General features: G+C 45.1%; 1 pseudogene; it reads right to left on the bottom strand.

The window, feature by feature from the left end:
- Window positions 1-7241: 7241 nt before the first annotated feature.
- Window positions 7242-7359, bottom strand: LOC124557165 (annotated as a pseudogene).
- Window positions 7360-19842: the final 12483 nt, after the last annotated feature.

The raw sequence follows: 19842 nt of genomic DNA, 5'->3' as shown, positions 1-19842 counted from the left end.
CTTGTCTCTCCTCTCTGCTGATGTTTGACTTAGGCGGCTTGGATGTCGCTAAAATCCGGCTAGTAGCAAGCCTTACGTCATCCGCTGCTTCTTGAGGAAGATGACGAACTGCTTGTTCCACTCCACTAATAATCTCAACCACCGGTAACTTACGTGGAGCTGGGGGAAAGTTCAATCCTTTACTGAGAGCCGAGACGGTAGCTTCATCAAGTTCCTTGTCAGAGAAGTTGATAACAGTGCGGTGAATGCCGTTGGACCCAGCAGTTCCTTGATCACGGTTAAGCCGCTCAAATTTATCGGCCTGTTTCGCTGTAGTCCTGCTTAAATTGGCTCGTTGGTGTGCCGCCAAAGTCATATCCACCCATTCCCAGTCCAATGGTGAGAGCACTCAGGCCAGAAATAAATGGCAACTAAATAACAGGCGAGCGTTCATGTCTAGTTCATACCTGATATGACGTATCCTCTCTTTCACAATAGCATGGCTGGTCTTTCGTAAAATTCTGTTTACTGCAGCAGTTCTGATGTGGTGTTTGACGACTGCAAACTTCGGTACTACCTCCTTGTCACGACAGCGTTGTAAAAAAGCCAGATTGCTCAGCAACTGAGACTGTTTCAGGCGCAGCTTCTCTAGGTGACGAACGCTGCGCGCTATATCCTCCCCGTAGAGGAAACTAATATGGCTACGAAGTCTTTCACGACGGATTTCTTGAACAAAAATCTCTCGGTGTACATGCCGCGTCAATTCAGGATAAAACTCCAAGCTTTCGGCCACTAACTCCATGGTCGTCATCAGGGCTAAAACTGACTGTCGTAGACTATTTTTCTTTTCTTTATCGTGATTTTAATACCCATATAACAGGTAGGCTGCCAGCAGCACAATACGCCGCTCTTCAGCCAAAGATAGAACAATGATAAAACAGAGAAGACACATGAGTTGGAACAAAACGACAGGGAGAAAACAGTAGACACATGAACATAAAAAACATGAAGCTGTTCACATTCGATGACAATCCACACTACAAACTGTTGACGCGAAGCACAAACACTGAAGATGTCGATGACACTGGTGAACGATGGAGTGTGACGGTGAACACTGAACACTAAACACGACGACACACACGAGACACTAATGGCGATGATCTCCAGCGCGCGAATGTCCACGTAGTGTGTGCGAGTCCGGACACCTGCCAAGTGGGGAAGAAGGGTGAGGGGGGTGAGAGGGGAGAACAAAGATGCCAATGGCTGAGGAGATGGGAGGAGGAGTAGAGGGACAGGGGAGGGGAAGCCCGGGGAAGGAGTGGGGAGAAATGGAGGAGGGAGGGAAGGGGGGAGAGAGAAGGGAGGGAGGGTGCCCAAAGGAGCAAACACAGGAAGAGGGAGGAAGGATCAAAGTTGGTAGGAGGGGTAGATGGAGGGGAGGAGGGCATCATCAGGAAGGGGGAGCTAGCGGAAGCCACCTTGGGAGAGGGTAAGGAGGATGGGGAAATGGAGACCGGGAGGGACGTGGGAATACAGGCGCAGCAGCGGCCGGGGGTGGGAGAGGATTGGCGAGACAAGCGGGTGAGGAGGATCGAGTTGTCGGGAGGTGTACAGGATCCGTATCTTTTCAAGGAAAAGGAGGAGGTGGAGGAACGGAATGAGGTCATACAGGATCCGCGTGGGGGAGGGAAGACGGATGCGATAGAAGAGGCGGAGAGCATGGCGTTCATGGATCTGAAGGAGTTGGTAAAAGGTAGGGGGGCGGAGATCCAGGCAGGATGGGCGTAACAGAGGGTAGGGCGGATGAGGGATTTATAGGTGTGGAGTATGGTGGAGGGGTCCAGACCCCACGTACGGCCGGAAAGGAGCTTGAGGGGACGGAGTCGGGAGCGTGCCTTGGCTTGGATTGTCCGGAGATGGGGGGTCCAGGAGAGGCGACGATCGAGGGTGACGCCAAGGTACTTAAGGGTGGGGGTGAGGGCGATAGGACGGCCATAGATGGTGAGATAGAAATCAAGGAGGCAGAAGGAAGGGGTGGTTTTGCCTACAATGATCGCATGGGTTTTGGAGGGATTGACCTTGGGCAACCACTGGTTGCACCAAGCGGTGAACCGTTCAAGATGGGATTGGAGAAGGTGTTGGGAACACTGCAGGGTGGGGGCGAGGGCAAGGAAGGCGGTGTCATTGGCCAACTGGAGAAGGTGGACGGGGGGTGACGGCGGTGGCATGTCCGCTGTATACGAAAGGTACAGAAGAGGGGAGAGGACGGAGTCTTGGGGCACACCGGCGGAGGGAAAAAAGGTGTAGGAGTCCGTGTTATGGATGGTGACGTAGGAAGGACGGTGGGAGAGAAAGGAGCCGATCAGACGGACGTAGTTAATGGGAAGGGCAAGCGGTGCTGGCGGAGATGCTGGTGGATGCGTCAGGTGAGGATCGATTCCAGGACCTTGGTGAAGACCGAGGTAAGGCTGATGGGACGATAGGAGGAGACGGCGGACGGCGGTTTACCAGGTTTAAGGAACATCAGGATACGGGAGGTTTTCCACAGGTTGGGGTAGTAACCGGTGGACAGGACCACATTGTCGAGCCTGGCCAGGGTGGAGAGGAAAGAGACAGGAGCTTCACGAAGGTGACGGTAGGTGACACGATCATGACCAGGAGCGGTGTTGTGTTTCGTATGGAGTGTAGCAATGAGATCCTGTGTAGTGATAGGGTCATTGAGTTCCGTGTGTGCAATGTTGTCCAAGTACTGGAAACCAGGTGTGAGGGGAGGGACAGAGGTGTCAGTTCGATTGCAGACATCCGGGAAGAGGGAGTAATCGAACTGGGGATCATTGGGGATGGAAAAGACATCGGAGAGGAAAGAGGCAAAGTGATTGGCCTTACTAAGGGTGTCAGGGAAGGGGTGATCATCATGGAGAAGAGGATAGTAGGGGGAGGGTTTAGTTCCGGTAAGGCGACGGAAGGCTGACCAGAACTCGGACGAGTTTATATGTAGGGTAGCATTTAAACGGGTGCATGTCTGTCGCCAGTCCCGGCGTTTCTTAGCTGCGAGCAAATTTCAGATGTCTCGCTGGAGTTGCCGGTGGCGTCGGAGTGTGTCCGGGTCACGCGTGTGGAGCAAGGCACGGTAGAGACGGCAGGATTCATGGAGGAGGAGGACGGCGTGTGGGGGTAGGGTAGGACGGTGGGGGTGGATGGCGACAGTAGGGACGTGGGCCTCCACGGCCTCAGACAAGGTCTACTGGAGAAAGGAGGCAGCATGGGTAACATCGTCAGGGTGGTGGTAGGTGAAGGGGTGGCCTTCGACCCGGGTGGAGAGGGTATCCCGGTAGGCATTCCAGTCGGCATGGGAATAGTCACAGACGTACTTCGGGGGAAGGTCATTACGAGGGTAGGGGTGGGGACGACGACCATCTGAAATGGTGAGGAGGACAGGGAGATGGTCGCTACCAATGGGGTCCAGGACATCCGCCGCCTTGCGGCCAAGGAGGTTGGGGGAGGAGAGGATGACATCGGGAGTGAAGTTGGATTCGGGGTGGGTGTGCTCGGGAATGGGGACGAGGTCACCTTGGAGGGTGGAGAGGAACCGATGCCACCACCGTAACTCGGTGGAGGAGCGACTATGAATGTTGAGGTTGGCGGCGATCACGTAGGAGGAGAAGGTACAATCAATGTCAGAGAGGAAATCGAAAGGAATAGGGCCATTAGGGTGGACATAGATGGAAGCGCAGGTGACAGTAAGGCCGGGGAAGAAGAGACTAAGGATCAGGAGTTCGGTATGGTCGAGAAGGAGAGGTTGGAGCCGAACTGGGATCTGGCGGTGGTGGCCAATGGCAACTCCGCCACGCGCAATCGGGAGGGGATTATCTGGTAAATTGAAATCTCCACCTAAGACTATAACATGCTGAGAAAATTTATGTGAAATGTATTCCAAATTTTCTCTCAGTTGTTCTGCCACTAATGCTGCTAAGTCGGAAGGTCGGAAAAAGGAGCCAATTATTAACCTAGCTCTGTTGTTGAGTGTAACCTCCACCCATAATAATTCACAGGAACTATCCACTTCTATTTCACTACAGGATAAACTACTACTAACAGCGACGAACACTCCACCACCGGTTGCATGCAATCTATCCTTTCTAAACACCGTCTGTACCTTTGTAGAAATTTCGGCAGAATTTATCTCTGGCTTCAACCAGTTTTCTGTACCTATAACGATTTCGGCTTCGGTGCTTTCTATCAGCGCTTGAAGTTCCGGTACTTTACCAATGCAGCTTCGACAGTTTACAATTACAATACCGATTGATGCTTGGTCCCCGCATGTCCTGACTTTGCCCTGCACCCGTTGAGGCTGTTGCCCTTTCTGTACTTGCCCAAGGCCATCTAACCTAAAAAACCGCCCAGCCCACGCCACACAACCCCTGCTACCCGTGTAGCCGCTTGTTGCGTGTAGTGGACTCCTGACCTATCCAGCGGAACCCAAAACCCCATCACCCTATGGCGCAAGTCGAGGAATCTGCAGCCCACACGGTCGCAGAACCGTCTCAGCTTCTGATTCAGACCCTCCACTCGGCTCTGTACCAAAGGTCCGCAGTCAGTCCTGTCGACGATGCTGCAGATGGTGAGCTCTGCTTTCATCCCGCTAGCGAGACTGGCAGTCTTCACCAAATCAGATAGCCGCCGGAAGCCAGAGAGGATTTCCTCGGATCCATAGCGACACACATCATTGGTGCCGACATGAGCGACCACCTGCAGATGGGTGCACCCTGTACCCTTCATGGCATCCGGAAGGACCCTTTCCACATCTGGAATGACTCCCCCCAGTATGCACACGGAGTGCACGTTGGTTTTCTTCCCCTCTCTTGCTGCCATATCCCTAAGGGGCCCCATTACGCGCCTGACGTTGGAGCTCCCAACTACCAGTAAGCCCACCCTCTGCGACCACCCGGATCTTGCAGACTGAGGGGCAACCTCTGGAACAGGACAAGCAGTCATGTCAGGCTGATGATCAGTATCAGCCTGAGACAGAGCCTGAAACCGGTTCGTCAGACAAACTGGAGAGGCTTTCTGTTCAGCCCTCCGGAATGTCTTTCGCCCCCTGCCACACCTTGAGACGACCTCCCACTCTACCACAGGTGATGGATCAGCCTCAATGCAGGCAGTATCCCGGGCAACCACAGTCGTAGTCCAATCGGGGGATGCATGGGACGAGCTGGCCGTCCCCGACAAACCCCCATCCGGAACCCCACAGTGATACCCATTGGCAACAGCCTCAAGCTGTGTGACCGAAGCCAACACTGCCTGAAGCTGGGAGCGAAGGGATGCCAACTCAGCCTGCATCCGAACACAGCAGTTGCAGTCCCTATCCATGCTAAAAACTGTTGTGCAAAGAACGTCTGAACTAATCTACAGAGAGTGCAAACAAATCGACACAAAAATTTAAACGGTTATTAAAATACAAGATTGCCTAGTAAATGCAGTAATGCTGCTACTTGCACACTGCTGACACACTGCTCGGCGACGGAAGAGGCAAGGAATAAAACCAGTTTTCCGCCCACCTAGGAAAATTAAGGAAATGTTGAGATCAGTCAAAGATAGTCTCGGCTTAAGAGTGCCGGGAATTTATACTATTCCTTGCGAATGCGGCAAGAATTTCGTGGGCCAGTCTGTAAGAACCATTGCAGACCGCTGCATCGTGCACCAGCGCCACCTGAAATACAGGTATTTGGAAAAATCAGCGGTGGCTGAACATAGCCTGCTTAACAAGCATAAGATTTTATTTGAAGAAACCAGAGTAATACCCCACGCATCGAATTACTGGGACTCTGTGATCCAGGAAGCAGTCGAAATTAGACTTAGCGATAATAACTTTAAGAGAGACAACGGCTGCGCACTTAGCAACACTTGGAAGAGTGCACTGGATAAAGAAAAATTGCAGAGAAAAACTTCTCGCAATTTACCTCCTGATTCAAGGGATGGCGCTGCAAGCAACGCAGGATAGAAACTACATCTATGGAAGTAGAGGGCACCACTTCACTACGCGCCATATCGCTGTTGCTATGACGTATTCCAGCCAATCAGAAGCCGTCCTTTGCATATAAAAGTGGATGCCTCGCTAGTTCACGACAGTAGTTTTAGCCCTGACGGCGACCATGGAGGTAGTGGTCGCAAGCTTGGATTTTTATTCTGAATTTGCGCGGCATGTACACCGAGAGATTTTTATTCAAGAAACACGTCGCGGAAGACTTCGTAGCCAACTTTTAATTTTGTCATGAAGTCATAAAAAGTCTTAAATAAATCTTCTCCGCTAATGTGGCCTTTCAGCGACAATATTTTTAGCAATTCTTCCCTAAATTCTTTACTTTCAGTATCCAGAAAGGGCACGAAAATAATGGACGTTCCTCGTCAACAACGTCGTATGATTCATGTAGTGCTATGGCGTAGCAAGGCGCCTTCCGCAGAAGTTCGAGCAAACTACTTTTATTGTCAGCAGCCAAAATTTCGGTTCTGCTTGTATTACTTCTTGCTGACAATGGACAACCTCGAATTTCGGCAACAACATCCTTTTTCTCTTCGAAAAGTGCCGCGGCCATTTCCAACATACTTTTTTTTTTTTGCTATCTCAGAGTCTGCAACTGGCTTCTGGTGTTTATTAACCGACCAAGACACACGCATTGCTGCTTCTGCAGATTTTTCTTGCTCGCTCATAGAGCGAACTAGGAGGGTTGTACCTTTTTTTTTTTTTTTTTTTTTTTTTTTTTTTTTTTTTTTTTTTTTTTTTTTTTGTAATAAGGTAGATGTGCCTGGAGTTTTTCTTGACGAGCTTCACTACACAGAAAATTCTTTTTATGGAACTGTAGTTTCGTACTGTCGCTTTAATTTGGCACTTCTAACACGAGCGACAGTTCTGTTGCATATGAAGCAAATTGGAACAGGTCCAGGCCTCAGAAAACGCAAAACAATATTGTTCAGTCCAATCAGTCAAAAACGTCCTATTTTCACTACGAACATGACGCTTTTTAGGATGCATAGCGATGCAAAACAAACGATATAACTCTCTCCGTCCGAACAGGCCTTGGAAGGCCGAAAGGTACCGACCGTGTCATCCTCACAGCCCGCAAGCCTCACTGGATGCGGATATGGAGGGGCATGTGGTCAGCACAACGCTCTCCCGGCCGTATGCCAGTTTACGAGACCGGAGCCGCTACTTATCAGTCAAGTAGCGCCTCAGTTTGCGTCACAAGGGCTGAGTGCACCCCGCTTGCCAACAGCGCTCGGCAGACCGAATGGTCACCCAACCAAGTGCTTGCCCAGCCCGACAGCGCTAAACTTCGGTGATCTGATGGGAACCGGTGTTACCACTGCGGCAAGGCCGTTGGCAAAATTGTACATGGGGCGGTAGTAAGGCCCGTTTCGCACTGGGACACTGGTGACAGTCGTCAGTGACGGTCACCGGTAATTTTGGTGAAAACTCCTGGATCACCGGTGTCCGACACCGCAGGTATTGCCACCTGATTAGTTAGTGAAATGGACTCGAGCGAGGAGGAACTTTTGTTGGCACTTCTAAGCAGGAGGAGGAGGAGGAGGATAATGAAGACAAAACGTTTATTACACATACATCCACTGCTACATGATCTGCTGGAGAAAATATTGTTTTATACTCTGTATGTCGTTTGAAGATATGTTAACTATTCAGGGATTGCAGGACATGTCACCTCGTTTAGTCCGTGGAAGAAATATTACGAACAGTGTCATAGATGTCTTTGCAAACTACTTCGTTAGCCCTGAAGGTGAAGGGGCTTGGCAGCTGCAAAAAATGCAATTGCTAGAAATGTTACGTGAACGTTAATGTGGTTAGGCCTCATTGTTCATCTGGCATTGTATTTGTGATGTGCGTGGTGCAATTGTTACTATGTTAACTGTAAGAAGTCACATTATTGTATTCACTGAACTGATTGGAACTTAAAATTATAGTGAGTCAGGAACTCGTACCTCAATAATATTATAATAAATAAATAAAATTAATAATTGTAGTAGCCACATATGCGTAAATAATTGTAATGAAGAATAATACTTTATCTCTATTTTTTGGACCATAAAGCGGAACGCCTTAAGACGCAGAAGAAGAGGGGGCGAGGGATACAAATGTGGTTGAAGGTTACTACCCACCTAGCCACCGCTTTTTTGCTGTAGTCATCGCTTTTGACATCCCAAATAGCGGGACGACATTCTCCTTCACTTGTAAAATCTTCCGTGTTAATGAAATCTAAACTCATGGCTACAATGTGTACAGTATAATATACTGGGTGATCAAAAACTCAGTATAAATTTGAAATCTTAATAAACCACGGAATAATGTAGATAGAGAGGTAAAGATTTACACACGTGCTTGGAATGACATGAGGTTTTATTAGAACAACAACAAAAAAAAAAAAAAAAACAAAAAAAACAAAGTATTGCTAGACGCGTGAAAGATCTCTTGCGCGCGTCGTTTGGTGATGATCGTGTGCTCAGCCGCCACTTTCGTCATGCTTGGCCTCCCAGGTCCCCAGACCTCAGTCCGTGCGATTATTGGCTTTGGGGTTACCTGAAGTCGCAAGTGTATCGTGATCGACCGACATCTCTAGGGATACTGAAAGACAACATCCGACGCCAATGCCTCACCATAACTCCGGACATGCTTTACAGTGCTGTTCACAACATTATTCCTCGACTACAGCTATTGTTGAGGAATGATGTGGACATATTGAGCATTTCCTGTAAAGAACATTTTCTTTGCTTTGTCTTACTTTGTTATGCTAATTATTGCTATTCTCATCAGATGAAGCTCCATCTGTCGGACATATTTTGAACGTTTGTATTTTTTTGGTTCTAATAATACCCCATGTCATTCCAAGCATGTGTGTCAATTTGTACCTCTCTATCTACATTATTCCGCGATTCATTCAGTTTTCAAATTTATACTGACTTTTTGATCACCCGGTATAATGAATGTTTCGCGGCACTGTCTCAGAAATGACGGCCTGTCTGTTGGCAAATCCGCAGTGCTGTGTCTGTGATCTGTGTCCCAGTGCGAACACTCCAATTCAAACTAACGCATGTCCGGCGGTGACTGCTGTGAACACAGTGACTGTATGTTGAGAGGGTAAGTCACTGCTTAGTGACAGTGGCCCGGTGTGGCGGTGTAGTGTCCCGGTGTGAATGCTCCAGTTCAAACTAATCTATGTATCTCTGTCGGTGACCGTCGCTAGTGACCGTCACCAGTTTCCCAGTGTGAAAGGGGCCTAAGGATCGGACCCGATCCAAAGGCTGAGCACTCTCATACTCTCATCTACGCTATGAGAACAGCTAACACGTTATAAGCCTCGATAATAATGAAACGCTCCGTAACAGATCGCAACAACTACTAACGAAGTGGCCATAAAATTTGTATACTTTATGTAGATTCGTTGTTTACAAAAAAAATACCGGCCCCTACGCAACATGTGCCGACGCAACGCAGAGAAATAACTTCCGTGTCAAAGTGTATGCTGCCGCACGCCAAAGGAGCCGTATCGCAAAGTAGCCGCACTGCAAAGAAAGCTCTTCGTTGGCAAAGATCGTCGCCACCGAGTGAACTCGTCCGAAGTTTCATAAAGTAGCTTTAAGCTATCGTTCGAGCTAAGAACACAAAAAGTAGTGTTTAAATGAATACGACTTCTCCAACTTAATAGAGGTTTCAGAGGTGGCCATAGCCTGAAATCGACTTATAACATTTCCTTGTTCATTAAATAAAATTCTCGTGTTGCATTCGTGTGAACAGAGCTTTTATGTGGATCGACATACATTGAAGAGGTAAAGAAACTCGTACACCTGCTTAATATCTTACAGGGCCCACGCGGGCACGCGGAAGCGCCGCAACACGACGCGGCATGGACTCGACTAATGTCTGAAGTAGTGCTGGAGGGACCTGACACCATGAATCCTGCGGGGCTGTCCATAAATCTGTAAGAGTATGAGGGGGCGAAGATCTCTTCTGAACAGCACGTTGCAAGGCATCCCAAATATGCTGAATAATGTTCATGTCTGGGGAGTTTGGCCGCCAGCTGGAGTGTTTAAACTCAGAAGAGTGTTCCTGGAACCACTCTGTAGCAATTCTGGACGTGTGGGGTGTAGCATTGTCCTGCTGGAATTATCGGAATGCACAATGGAAATGAATGGATGCAGGTGATCAGAAAGGGTGCTTACGTACGTGTCACCTGTCAGAGTCGTATCTAGATGTACCAGGGGTCCCATATCACTCCAACTGCACACGCCCTACACCATTGCAGAGCCTCCAACAGCTTGAACAGTCCCCTGCTAACAAGCAGTGTCCATGGATGCATGAGGTTGTCTCCATACCCACACACATCCATCCACTCATTAGAATTCAAAATGACAGTCGTCCGACCAGTTGACATGTTTCCAGTCATCGACAGTCCAATGTTGACTGGCGCAGGCGAGGCATAAAGCTTTGTGTTGTGCAGTCATCAAGGGAACACGAGTGGGCCTTCGACTCCGGAAGCCCATATCGATGATGTTTCGTTGAATGGTTCGCACGCTGACACTTGTTTCTGGCCCAGCGATGAAATCTGCAGCAGTTTGTGAAATGGTTGCACTTCTGTCACCTTGAACGATTCTCTTGAGTCGTTGGTCCCGTTTTTGCAGGATCTTTTTCCGGCCGCAGCGATGTCAGAGATTTGATGTTTTACCGGATCCCTGATATTCACGGTACACTCGTGAAATGGTCGTATGGGAAAATCACCACTTCATTGCTACCTCGGAGCCCGCATCTCGTGGTCGTGCGGTAGCGTTCTCGCTTCCCACGCCCGGGTTCCCGGGTTCGATTCCCGGCGGGGTCAGGGATTTTCTCTGCCTCGTGATGGCTGGGTGTTGTGTGCTGTCCTTAGGTTAGTTAGGTTTAAGTAGTTCTAAGTTCTAGGGGACTGATGACCATAGATGTTAAGTCCCATAGTGCTCAGAGCCATTTGAACCATTTGCTACCTCGGAGACGCTAAAGCAAGCTTGCTCCAGGAACCCACCAACGACAAAATTTCAGCCATTAAGCCTGTTATTACAATCTCTGTTATAAATCTATCACTATCTTTTATTCCCAACAACAGCAGTCCCTATTTTGTGATGTGTGATTTTGGAAATACAAGGAGGCGGGCGCTTGGCCTATCCTTTCGTTACCGGAAAAGTGTGGATGTTAAATGGCAGAATCGAGTTTATTTTAAGTGTCAGGGATGTGATTTTGAACTGAATTTTTTAATTGTTCCCTTGATGAATCTCGAAGTTATACTGGGGACCGATTTCATGAGTGTCCACCGCTCTGTTATGGATTTAGGTGGAGGTGTCGTGACCTTAAATGTTGAGGGAAATTCCGAATACTGCAGGCAGTACGTACACACAACCTGCCTGATGCAGCACTATCAAGAGGCATGCATGACTCGCTGTCACTAGTCATACATCACGGTGCTGTCAAGGAAGAACCTGATGGAAGAAGATGAAGTTTGGTATGCCTAGAGGATGTGCCATCTGCAGTGGTTGTCATTGTCTCACACAATGATGACACCACAGCACAAGTAGAGACACAGTTAGCCCACGGCAGCACTATCAAGAGAATGGCATGGCTCGCTACAACTGAGTCATGCACTGCAGTGCTATTAAGGATCAAGTAGATGGAAGAAGGGGAGTGGTGCGCCCAGCTTGTGTATCATCCACGCTGTCTGCCGGTGCCACAGTAGCTAGTGGTACTTCGCAGTGGCAAGTCAGCAAGACGAGACAATGTGCCCACACCAGTCCAGCTGAGTACTGCAACCTGACACTGTTCCTTGTGTTATACGATGTGAAGATGTCCGCTGCATTCCAATGAAGTGTGACAGTAAGCGAGTGCATGTCACCCTAATGCAAACGCTTATTCCAAGGTGGAACCATCCGGTACGTGAAGCCGCAGCCCACCTGCTGTACATGTACACGTCGCAGTGTCCTGAGGTGTTATTATGGAGGAGGACGAGGTTAGTGTTTGAAGTCCTGTCGACGGCTAGGTCATTACAGATGGATTAGGGAAGGATGGAGATGGCATGCGGCCCTGCTCTTTCGAAGGAATCATCCTGGCATTTGCCTTAAGCGAGTTAGGGAAATAATTAATCAGGATGGCCGGACACGGGTTTGAACCGTCGTCCTCTCGAATGTGAATTTAGTGTGCTAACCACTGCTCTATCCCACTCAGTGGAGTGAGTATCCGAGATGATGGGGATCCGTAAGAGCCGGATGGAATGGAAGAATGCCAGAAGGAGAAAGACTGCTTGGGTCGCAGATAAACAGTCTCCAGTTACTGACAACTGCAACATCGAGCCTTCCCATTGTTGTTATGGCTTTCAGTCCGAAGACTGGTTCGACGCGGCTCTCCGTGCTACCTGTGCAAGCCACTGCATCACCGAGAAACCACTGAAACCTACATCCTTATGAATCTGCTTACTGTATTCATCTCTTGGTCTCCATCTATGAAACTTTTAGCCCCCCTCCCCCTCCACACTTCCCTCCAGTGCTAAGTTAGTGATCCATTGATGTCTCAGAATGTGTCCTACCAACCGATCTCTTCTTCTAGTCAGGTAGTGCCACAAATTTCTTTCCTCGCCAGTTCCATTCAGCACCGCCTCATTAGTTACGTGATCTACCCATCTAATCTTCACCATTCTTCTGTAACACTACATTCACTTCTCTTCTTGTCTAAACTGTTTATTGTCCATGTTTCACTTCCATACATGGTTACACTCCATACAAGTACTTTCAGGAAAGACTTCCTGACTCTTAAATCTATACTAGATGTTAAGAGATTTCTCTCCGATTACCCGCCAAGTAACTTGCACCAAAAATCCACCAAGTATGGTTCAAATGGTTCAAATGGCTCTGAGCACTATGGGACTTAACATCTGTGGTCATCAGTCCCCTAGAACTTAGAACTACTTAAACCTAACTAACCTAAGGACATCACACACATCCATCCCCGAGGCAGGATTCGAACCTGCGACCGTAGCGGTCACACGGTTCCAAATTGAAGCGCCTAGAACCGCACGGCCACACCGGCCGGCCCACCAAGTATCCCACATCCTTTGGTGTTCATGTGACAAGTGATGTGGAAGGTGCGACGAATATAAAAGAAAGTCAGTGCGTGTTCTTCGTACAACATAACTTATGATTTATTTTCTGTGCTTGGTTTCACTGATGATTTGATTAGGTGTTTGCTGAACTTTGTTATTTCCACCAGTTGAGGTTTTAGTTGTGTGCTTATTTATTGTACTGACTCTTAACTAATATTAATTCCGTTTGAGTTTTCTTGGTCCCTGAGACCTATGACTTATCAAAATAATTTTTTATTATCTGGTGCAGTGGAATAATCCAAAGGAAAGGACTGTGACATTCATGCTTCCAGGCATGACAAAGGCTGATGTACCTCTGTATGTAAATTGCGTGCTACATATTGTTAAAGTATTATTTCATCTGTTGATGAATTTGCTTTATTTATTTTTGTCTTGTGATTTTTGTGTATATTGTTGTCGCGATTTATGATTATCTTCTTGTATAAATTGTGGCAATCTTTTTCATCACTATTTCCATGTGGCAAGTAATTTCTTTTAACATTTCTCTGTCTTACGTTGCTTGAACACTCTCAGTACTGGTCCAATACATGTTCATGTTTGCAGAATCCAGGCAGTTTTAGCTGTGTTCAAAAATTTATGTACTGGAAAATATCGAACATATAAATACAAAATTAACACTATTTTAAGCCTGTTTTGTCTTCTTTAATATGCAACTATGAACAAAATCCTGTCAGATATAACATGGACATCTTGTATTATTATACATGACACTGTTTTCGTAAAAGTAAAGAAGTCATACATTTCTACATAAGTAGAGTAAATGAGTTCATAAACACATAATTATCAGGTGAGAATATCGTATTTAAATACACTAGCAGTTTCTGCATGGATTTCTAATGTATTTTTGTATGAGGTATTTTAAAAGAGTTCCATATACAACGCCACACGGCACTGTTTGCACTTGATACCGTGTCTCCATACAAGATGCTTTCTCAATTTCTTTCTTTGGTTTTGAAGTACAAACATAACACACACAGGAGGCAAATTTTTTGCTTGTGGGTGGTAAATGCTGCAGGAAATGTCTCTGTGCCAATCAGCATACAGGTCCGGTTTGGTTTCTCGAGCTGTTGGAAAGATTGGTAATGAAATCAGTTATTGTCTTTTTCTTGGTCTGAAATGAACTGTGTAGCCAAAATGCTTTTGATGCTCCTAATAAGAGCAAATGAAAGAACAGTTTCTGCCACCATTTTACAGTTCTGTGCCGGAACACATAGTACTGCATTCGCCTTCAAAGACATCTGTGTCGTCCAAATCATCTTCACTATGTAGATGATCGACAATGTTTCCGAAATTCAGGAAATCGTCTATTTCTTGATAAGATAAACTACGGCACGCCATTTCTCTTATACAGAATAGAATTATATGCTCTATCGGCGGGCGAAAACAATGACTCATAACGAAAACAAGAAGCACATTCACGCCATCTGTCCGTGTGACTAATCAATAACAGTATAAACATCGTACATCGATAGTCAGAGGTGCTAAAACAACGCGCAGCGCGTCTTAATCAACAAATTGCCTGTCTGTAAACCCAAGAGCGAGCAGAGTATTTGGTGAGGGAGGTGATCTTTCCCGGAAGAACCCTGCCACTGGCCTACAGGGGCACCCAAAATCAGTTGCCCTGCCCATTACCTGTTTTGCCGTGTAAATCGGCGTGCAATGACATACGTCGTTTCTGTTCGTGGGATCTTAGTTGCCAGCGTCAGTCAGTTAACTTTGTGCGCTTACTTATATACTTCGGAACCTGGAAGTGATGGATAATCGCTCTGCATTATAAGAAAATGTGCAGTATAAGAAGAATAGGAGGTATTTGCGGAGTAACGAACGTTCGATCGTCTTTAATGTTATTTCAGCGTGTATTAGGAGGCGACACAAAAAGAACTGGTGGCCAATATTACCAGTCCCAAACAAAGGGCTGCAAATGTCAGGCTCGCCACAATAGGACGCATGAGGAAGGAACGCGGAAATAAACAACATGGTTTACTGGAATCGCCACGAAAGAAAACTACTAATTTTGGGAGAAAACCATTCGTTATAGATAGTTTCATATAATCGGTCATTCGATAAACGGTGGAGGATTTTTACATAAATCAAAAATTAGTGCCGACATGACGGAAATTACCTACTAGTGTAAAACAAAAACTCCATTTTCCTTGGCTGAAAGATGTTTTACACAAGTTCTACACAAGACACTGTGTGAAATGGGATTTGCTTGGAAAAGATCTTTAAGTAAACGAAAGATTCTGGTAGAGAGAACGGATATAATCGACTGGCGAGGTAAGTACTTGATCCAGGTGAAGAAATTAAAGGAGCTAGGTAGAAACTTCTTTTATATTGACGAAACTTGGGTGGACAACAACATTACTTATAGAAAGTGTTGACAGGATCCTGGCGCTGGTGGCATTATGGACAATGTTAGTTGAAGCAATAGGATTATTGTGATCAACATTGGATCAAAAGATCGGTTTTTACCAAACACACAGTTAATTTATAAAGCGGTATGTGCAACAGGGGGCTACCACGAGCAAATGAGCTACAAACGTTTTTCAAATTGGATATCGACTAAAGCAATTCCGAATCTGCCTCCGAACTGTGTTATTGCTGTTGACAACACATCATATCACAACAAGGAGCAATAAAAGGGACATGATAGAATGGTTATTAAAAAATAAGGTGGAAGCTGATTTGTCAATGAGAAATTGAAAATTATTTGATTGAATTAAACGACATAAGCCAGAAGACAAAGTATTTGAAATTAATAAAATACTTGAAGCTCATGGACACATTGTGCTGCAACTTCCACCATACAACTGTGACTTAAATCGAATTGAACTGGCGTGGGCAAAATTCAAACATTTCGTCAGAAGAAGAAATATTCTTGGAGATATTTGCATGAGGAAGTTACTTCAGTTAATGACAGGAGGTATGTAGCAGTTTTCTGAGTTTCCATTTTTTATTCCAAACTAAGTTTTGCAGTAACCAAAAAAAAGCATATACATGCACGTGTCCCAATTTTTAGAGGTTTTGAAACGATAACTCACGATGACTGTAGAAGATGAGATTATTGAACACATACTAGACGCCATAGTTATAAATTTACAAAGTGACACCGATAATGACAGTGACACTGTTGATTATGACCTCTAAAATACGATGCATGTAAATAGGAAATGAATACTTTCTTCAGAAATACGTTGTGTATGCTTTCAAACCCGACTGTTCATGCACTATAAAGTTCCTTTTGGTAGAAATGTACTACATGGTAGTAAAAGTGTTCAACAGTTTTCCAAGATAAATGCAGTCAAATGTGGTCCAAGGCAATAGATATCTTTATCACTTATCGTACAAAATCAGCAATAATTCAAGAACTTCATGGTAAAATTAATTAATATTTTGCTAATAGAATGCGATTCAATCACATAAAACCTTTGATGCTTATGGCACAGCAGCATTTGAATGTATTCTGTCACTAAATCTCAATCTTGGTTACTAACTATTCACCTAATTCTAAGATATATTGCTTAAATACGTACGCAGTAGCTATCCTGAACACTGCTGCAATTTCCTTCAAAACATGTACATCGATTCTCGACGTCTATGTAAAAAGCTTGACACACGAGATGCGTTCACATATTAGTTTTTATTTTATTTGTTAATCTAAAGCCATGTTAGCCTCTTCAAAATGTTTCTCATTACGTACTGTGCACTTATGCCAGTGCTTTCCGATTCCCGGAACACTTTTGGAACTTTTTCTTCGGGAAAGGCTTCTCTTAACTATGCATTTTTAATCTCATCCATGCTTGTGAAGCCGCTGCCCTTTATGGCCTGCTTTGAAATGATTATATCACTTGCATGCCCTTGTTTTACGCATGGCAGACTCGCCAAAAGCAATATTTAACATTTATAAAAACTTGATACTCTTTATTCCATTCTTATAATAAAATTTAATACAGATTCTCTACGCTATTTATATACAAACAAATAATCGTTGATAGTAACGAAACACATGTAACGTTTTTCACAGCTGACAATAGACTAAATATCCAATATGCGTAACATTATACAGATACTTTTCAGACATGTTTACGAAGACAGTGTCAAAAAAGTAGTGCGAATCGGACGCAACTCAACACGCGAAATTACAAATTTCTCGGTACTTTTTGAAACTCTCTTCGTGTTGCAAGAATTGTTACGTTTCAACGCAACCCTTCAAAAATAACGTCTACCTTTTAGTAGAAACACAAAGTAAGAGCAAGCCTTAAATGCCATAAGTTGAGTGCACTATACGGGGTTCGTTTTACGAATAGTAGTAGAGGAACCTGACTTCCGTTCCTATGTTAATATTATCTACTCTATAATGTTGTATTTCGGAAGAAGCTGTGGTCTTATGCTATTAAAGCATTTATCTAAAAATAAATGCTCCAGGGACGTATCTGTACACAGCGTAGCTACAGATTTAAAATGCGGGTCGCGACAGGGCAGGTACTACGTTGTGAAACAGCCTGTGGAAGCGCCTTCTGACGTAGCTGTGTAGATAGAGTGGGGGCTCGCTTGCTCTTGAGTTTACCAACAGACTTGGCGGTTTTGGAAGGAAGCGCGGCCGGTAGGATCGTTTTTTTTTGTATTCCTTTGAAGCTTTCTGGTGTATCTGAGTAAAAAAAAAGTGACTGGCAATGTCCTTGCACGGGAAGGTGCTAATTTTTCGCAGGAAGCACAAAGTGAAGAAACGTCTTAGTGTGAGACGTTCCATTGGTTCTGTTGAGCTGCCTTCGGCCTTTCTACACTTATTTGCACCTCTCTTGATCGTAACATCTGTACTTTCGATTCTAGGGAGAAGGATGAGCAGCAGAGAGTTTCGTTGAACAACCGCAGTGGCACTTTTACAGGGAAATAGTATCATTTATCAACTTATTCTTTACATTTCGTACACCTATAGGTATACGTAGTTATACAGGATGAAGCAAAATTCGCGCACTCGGGCTTCGCAGTGCGACTCTTCACATGCCAGTGATAGAAAAATGTCTCTCACAAAATTTCGTCCGGTGAGTATATCCGGCAGAAAAAGGAAGTAAAAGAGTGGCAACACTGTAACCGCATTTATGGGAACTACCTCTGTCACCACATAACAGTCATACCGACAGTTGTTGCAGTGGATAGAGTTATGGGTTACCATGCAGGAGGTCCATGGTTCAATCCTGGGTTGAGGCATATGTTCTTCATTTGGTACGGTATCTGACATCTTAATCGTCAACAGCAATTGCAGCGGGTCATATAGAAAACATTTGCACTTACATACTACAATCTTAGAAATGTTGGTCCGCTTTGAAACAAGCCCTTCCTATATCGTGGGCGTGAATTTATTTGCACTACTTCATCTACTAGATGCAAAAACTGTTTTCTTTGTAGTCTCCTCCAATGGTCCCATAGATTAGTACCAACTATTATTCTTAACCTTGCTTTTCAACATTGAGTACGGTAACCGCATGCTGTTTAGTATGTAACTCAAATTATTACCATTATTATTATTATCATCATTATTATTATTCTATCGATGGGATTGTGGAAAAATCATGTCTATTACAATTAGGGAGACAGTGTAATTCGAAACTAAACATTTCACTATTAGCGGTGTCGGAATGAATCATGCACAACAATGTCTGTCAGAGGAGTAATGCGCATTGGGAAAGATTCAGAGAGAAGAAAAAAATGGATTGTTAACTGTCGTCGCGAAAACTGGGAAGCTGGACTGAGTGCACGGTTATGTGTTGTAAGTAAATAATGTTTATTATGACCTGAAGCAATATTTAATAGTAAAAATCGTATGTGATATTCGAACATAGGTTTTTGTTTAGCTGTTTTGAAAGTACTATCTCTTATCAGAGATTCTGCCTATAGGGAGTTAGCAGCCACAAAATACCATAACACAGCAAAACATTCCAGAATATACTGTATTTAGAGTACAATATGTGTGTCTTACAGTATATTCACAGTCATTAATCAAATACAAGCCACGATTGCTTAAAACTTTTATATAGATGACCGTTTTCGGCAGAATTAAGCCTAAACTGCCATCATCGGATCTGTATCACAGCAGTAATCATAACGCTTCAGAACTATCTGTTATTTTTAAAGTTGGGAAAGCTCGCCAGTTCCACTATCGGCATTTCACAACAGGAACACATAATGCAAAACATTAAGCCCCTGGGTTGATAGGGTCTATGTCACGTCAAAAGCTGTACTCAGTTCAATTCTGTCGAAACCGGTCATCTAAGTAACAGTTTTAAGCGGTCTTGGCTTATATTTCAATAATGTCATCGAATCAGAACTTTGATACTGACCGTGCCTCTGGAGTAATGTTTGCTGCTGTGTCTGCAGGATTATTAGACCTGTAGTATGTAGGGCTGGAAATTAGTGGTACAAAGGATTTTGATAAAATAGGCAAGAAGTTTGTAGGAAGTGTTACATTAGGTCCTAAAAGAGTAACAGGAAAAAATTACACAAGTGTTCTTCTTCGAGGTTTAAAAACGCCCTAGAAGCAGATTGTGGCCCATGAAATAACTGGTCCGTCTACTAATGGATCAGATATGAAGACACTTGTATTGTCCGCTGTCCAGGCTGCTACAGCTGTAGGGTTAAAAGTTAAAGCTGTAGTGTCAGATATGGGCAGCAACAACAAGGCCTT

This window comes from Schistocerca americana, chromosome X (assembly GCF_021461395.2).
Source record: "Schistocerca americana isolate TAMUIC-IGC-003095 chromosome X, iqSchAmer2.1, whole genome shotgun sequence".
NCBI lineage: Eukaryota > Metazoa > Arthropoda > Insecta > Orthoptera > Acrididae > Schistocerca > Schistocerca americana.
This window is presented reverse-complemented; position numbering and strand designations above follow the sequence as displayed.